General features: G+C 33.8%; 1 pseudogene; it reads left to right on the top strand.

The window, feature by feature from the left end:
• The first annotated feature begins 714 nt into the window (after positions 1-714).
• The window catches only part of LOC107744223 (gamma-tubulin complex component 6-like), a 21,608-nt pseudogene continuing 16,277 nt past the window's right edge, over positions 715-6,045 (top strand).

Below are 6,045 nucleotides of genomic sequence, written 5' to 3'. Positions count from 1 at the left end.
GTCCACCCAGAAATGAAAGTTCTGTCATGTAGGGATGTTCATATTAACCGTTTAACCGTTAACCGAAAGTAAAAAAAATTGACCGATTAATGCTAGCAGTTTAAACGGTTTAAAAGTTTTTTTTAAAGTTTTTTTCAAGTACCCCCCAAGTATTTCAAGTAAGTTTGCTGCATGGTGAAAGGAAAGTATGCTATACATTAGGGATGTTCATTTTAACCGGTTAACCGACGGTAAGAATTTTGACCGAGTAATACAATCAGTTAAACGGTTTAAAAAGTCGTTTAATTATTTATTTTTTCAGTAATTTATCAAAATATTTAAAACTGTTTGCTGCATGGCTAAAATACACTACGCTTATAAAAAAAATGTTTTTTAGGGGAAAAAAAACATAAGTCACGTATAAGTCGCATTCTATTATTTCTTTCAGAAATAGGCCTAATGCCGATGCGAAATGTTTACAAACATAGCTAGGCTATTTTAGTTCCCCTCACTCCACAACAAACCCTTTCAATTAACAGTATTTAGAAAAGAACAAGAATTAAAAATCAGTGGCGGCTCGTCGGAGGAGGCAGGGGAGGCACAGCTTCCCCATAATGGTCCACATTTGTCATCCTCACTCTGTCTTTCAGCCCACCGGGTCAAAAGGAACCCCCGTACCTGACAGAGGCTGGCAGAGTGGCGTTTGATCAGCTGTACCGACTGTGGGAGGGAGAAATGAGGAACATTCTGTCCATACAGACACCATCGCCGCTCCTGCCTGAGTCAGCTTGCTCAATGTGCTGATCAGGGTCTCCTCTGCCACGTTTCCACTCAGTGAGGTAGCGGAATTAAATATAAGTCAAGAAAACACATTTTTAATGCGTGACGACCCATAGAAGCATTTTTTGTGAAGAGAATTGACGACAATGAAATTTACCACATCTATCTTTCATAATGTGACAATACAGAGTGAAACAATGTAGGCAGGACTTGATTTTAACTATTAGGATTTATTTGGTTGAAACATGTAAGCATCACTGTTAGTCTTTTTATTTGGGCCAGAAAGAACTACCCAGAAAACCCTAGCAACTGCACGGTAATATAGCCAGAGGCAAATATTGTGGAAAACCTTTGAATTGTGCACAATCAGATATGGAACATGTATTATTAGGAAATTAATGAACCACCTAATTTTCATAATAACGTTTTCTTGACTTGCTTTATTCTCCGCTCAAGGCTAGTGTGCAGTTTAACATGCCAGAGGCGAATATTTTGGGAAAACCTTGAATCAGACGAGGATATTTATTATTAGGAAATCAAATAATAAGAACTTTTTTCTTGACTTGCTTTATTCTCCGCTCAAGGCTAGTGTGCAGTTTGATGTTCGTCCGGATATATGTGTGTCCGGGACGTCCCCTGAGAGTGTGTTTCGACTGCTGGGTGAGCTGGCGCAGTACGGCACACATTACCTGCGTCTCAGCCGATTCTCTCTGAGCAGCGTGAGTCAGAAGGGACTCGTCTTTCAGGTGACACATACTGTTTTTTCTTACAGTATTTTAGGACTGATGTAGGACCATTATTTCACATCCTGTATATTCCTTTCCTATAACAACATGTTACACAGATGCTTGTGTGTTTCAGGCCTTCACAGGTGGGCGTTACCTGCATTATTACAGAGCGTGTGTGCAGAGTGTGCATGCGGGCCTCTCTCAGTCTCCTAAATATCGCTTGTCTTTTCCGCAAACTGGGGCGTCAGCTCAGGTAAATGTTCACCCCAAGTCACACAATCACATGCAGTCCACACAGCTGTGCTTTAAAATGGATGATATGATTTTTTTGCTTTGTTTTTTTTTTTATAAAAGGGTGTAAACATGCAATATTTACAGTGCAGAACTCCTGACCTAGTCCATCAAGGTCGTTTTTGGAAAGTGATAAAAACTGAAAGTGATGATTTCACTTTTCACACTAACTCCAGACCAAAAAATAAAAAAATTTATTTGTGTGAAAAATGTATGATGTTTTTATACATTTTATTTCACTTTTAAATATGAAATATGTAATAATTTTATGCATCCATATAATTTATATATAAGCATTTAATTTTATGCATTTATGATTTATATATATATATATATAAACATAATTTATATAACTTGTACATACATTTTAAAATAAAGAATTTAAATATGTATTATTTTTAAAATGGGATATGTAAATTATAAATGTAAATATGAAATTAAAAGATATTTGCTTGTATATTGTTTATGTAAATGCAAACACAACCAAAATATAAATATTCACATAGAATTAAATGTAAAATACATAAAATGTAAATGTATTACTTTTTTACAATGGGGTATTTAAAAGTATAAATGTAACTATGAAATGAATTCTTAAAGTATGAATGTGTACATAAAATATAAATGTATGTGCATGTACAAATAAACACATATACAAACAATATAAATATATTAGTGCTGTCAAACGATTAATCACATCCAAAATAAAAGGTTTTGTTTACATAATGTGTGTGTGTGTGTATATTTATTATGTATATATAAATACACACACATGCATGTATATATTTAAGAAAAATATGTAACGTTTATATATAAAAAATATTTATATATGATATAAATTATATGATAAATATATACATGTAAATATTTTCAAAATATATGCTGTATGTGTGTGTTTATATATACATAATAAATATACACAATACACACACATGTTATGTAAACTAAAACTTTTATCTTGGATGCAATTAATCACGATTAATCGTATGACAGCACTAAAATATGTATAAATTAGATTTTTAAAATGGGATATTTAAAATTATTAATGTAAATATGAAATTAATTCTTAAAATATTTAAATGTATTTTTTTTTTTTATATGTAGATGTTTAGGTTTTATATAGTGTGTGTCTGTGTGAAATATTTATATAAAATATAAATACTTATATAAGTATACATGATAACACATCCTTTTTAAGAGTGTAGATGTTTAGGTTTTATATAGTGTGTGTCTGTGTGAAATATTTATATAAAATATAAATACTTATATAAGTATACATGAACACTTAAAATGTGTATTATTATTATTAAAATGTGTCATTTAAAATTATAAATGTAAATGTAAAATTAAGTAAATATGTTTCCTGACTTTCCCAGTTGGGTAAGCAGAAAAAAAATCCTTGTTGATGAGCCCCGATTGATATGATTATTGGACATCAAGACAAAGAAAAGTAAAATAGATGTAAAAATGTAGTCAGTTTCAGCAGATAATGTCTAATTCATCAGTTAATGTCTTTATATGTGTGCATGTGTGTGCTGATCAGGTATCTGTCAGAGCTGTGTTGTGTGGATGGAATCGGAGGAGTGCCGTTCCCCGTGGTAAGAAACACTCTCGTCACACGCTTGAAATACTTCTGTCAGAGACATCAGCTTTGAAGTGGAGTTTGAAGACATTGTTTTCAGCTCAGAAGTGTTGAAGACAGGTGGCTGTCTGGTGCAGGTCTGCGGTGGTGTTTGTGTAATTGGCAGTGTGATGTGTGTGTTTGGGGTGTAAAGCTGCTGTCGTATCTGTATAATGAAGCTCAGCGTAACTGCAGTAATGAGAATCATCCGGTGCTGCTGTCACTGCTGAAGAGCAGCTGCGAGCCGTACACACGGTGAGAAACGCATCTCCTCCTTTCGCTTTTTATTTATTTATCTATTATTCAGCTCAGGAAGGTCACTTAGGAGCAGAGTGTTTTTTTGAAACCCTATATTTTCCCAGTGACTGATACCGTGAAATGGTAGTGAGATGCTGTAGTGTCTGACTGGCATTTAAATGCACAATGCAGATACTCTGCTATTATTTACTTAACTTCATGTTGGAACAAACCTGTATGCTGTTATTGTTCTTATGCAATGTGAATGGAGAATCATCACGCTGCCCTTTTGCTTAATAGAGGTTGTTTTTGTCAAGTCCCAAAAACAAAATTGATAATTGCATTCACGCTCAGTTTCAGAAATGCCTCATTGATGAGTTTGGTGTCACCCAATAATGGAAATTTGCTGAAAATGTAATCACCCTCAGGCTAGATAGGTTTGTTTTTTCATCAGAACAGATTTGGAGAAATGTAGTATTACATCACTTGCTCAGCAATGGATGCTCTGCAGTGAATGGGTGCTGTCAGAATGAGAGTCCAAACAGCTGATAAAAACATCACAATAATCCACAAGTAATCCATATGACTCCAGTCCATCAGTTAATGTCTTGTGAAGCGAAAAGCTGTGTTTTAAGAAACGAATCCATCATTAAGACATTTTAACTTTAAACTGTTGGATCCATTGGTGAGTTATTATAGAGTTGAGGCCAATTAGATTCACCCTTCAGATTTCTTCTGTTTTCCATGTTCCTACTATAAAAAGTAGGTTTTGATTTCACACAGTTTTTATCAGGAGTACATCATGTCTGTTACGCAGATATGGAACGGGCGTTTTCGGGCGAAACACGCACTGTCTAGTCTGGTTAACGTGGAATAATCAGGCTTGGTTATACACTGATGTGTACAGAGAACGAGAACCACAGACTCCTGTTCCTCCTCTAGAGATGGTTGAGGTCTCCATGGTGCTCGGCGTCCACAGAAGCGACAAAGCTCCCCGTTTCTTTTTATTGTTGGGGTTTCATTTCTTTACAGCCGATTAAGTGGCGTCTGAGAACGCGAGTTATTTTCAGCATATGTCCTTCATTAGATGGGCCCCCACACCCAAATGTGCTGAGGTTTGGCATTGGATGCTTTTCACATTGCTGGCAGTGGAGAAACCTGGGCTGTCTGATGAATGGATACAGCTTTACTACTAGTTCATGCTGCTGTTATAGATTCTCTTAGAAACCAGTTCTCTAAACTGGTATAATAATAGCTACAATACAAGTTGGCCAATTAGATTTTTTTTTTTTTTTTTTTTTTGTATTTGTAAAAGAACATTTTTAGGAGCTATTTATTATCTTGCTGTATTATTGCAGTGTTCTGATCATATTCAAATTATTATTATTATTATTATTTGTAATTTCATCGGTTTCCCATAACTTATTTCACAAAAAAATATTTATAAATGTTTATTTGTTTCTAAAAAGTATATATTTTTGTATTTTACTTTGATATTGCAATGGTGATGATATTATTATTATATTAATATTTGTCATTTCATCCATTTTCAGTAACAACAAAAACATTTTTAGTGACATCCTTGTTTAGAAAAGTTATTCTTAAAATATTTTTTTTATTTTTATAATTAATTCATTTTAGCCTTGCTTTAGCTCAAATAGTAGCGCATGCTGATAACAATGCTAAGGTTATGGGTTTGATTCTAGATAATGCATACATTTGAGGAAAAAAATATATACTTTCTAGTGTAAATGCATGTGCCAAATGCATAAATGTGAATGTTTAATAAAAAAAAAAATGTTTATAGTTACGTAGTTTAGACTAGTTAGTATACATTATAATGTAGCTTTTTATAAATAATATATATTATATAACAGTGGTTGTCTGTGATATGTTCTTGTTTTAATAACTAACTAAATATCTCTTGTGTGGGTATGTAGGTTTGTTTCAGACTGGGTGTACAGTGGCGTCTTCCGTGACGTATATAAAGAGTTTAAGATCGAGGTCAATGAGGATTATCTGACCTACAGAGGTGAACTTCTCAGTCTCACGATTTAATTTTGTTGAATGTTCAGTAGGGCTGTGCGATATGGAAGAAAAAAAAACCTATCGCGATTTCTTTGATCAATTTTGCGATTTCGATTTTAATCACGATTTTGACACACACAGACATGCTTTACAGTCATTAATGCATTCAGTGTGAATTTGAAACATATTTCCAAAAGAAAACCAATTAGAGCTTTATCAAAAAGCTGTAACATGTCTCTAGAACAGACATAAGGCAAAATAATCACTAAGTAAAGGTGTAACAAAATGTCCCTAGAATAGACATATGGCAGAAATAAAAATCCCGTGTCCAGGGATTTTTTTTTCCATGCATTGGTCATAGAGCTCTTCGTGGCGTTGCCT

Source organism: Sinocyclocheilus rhinocerous, unplaced genomic scaffold (assembly GCF_001515625.1).
Source record: "Sinocyclocheilus rhinocerous isolate Xijiao unplaced genomic scaffold, SAMN03320098_v1.1 scaffold2061, whole genome shotgun sequence".
NCBI lineage: Eukaryota > Metazoa > Chordata > Actinopteri > Cypriniformes > Cyprinidae > Sinocyclocheilus > Sinocyclocheilus rhinocerous.
This window is presented reverse-complemented; position numbering and strand designations above follow the sequence as displayed.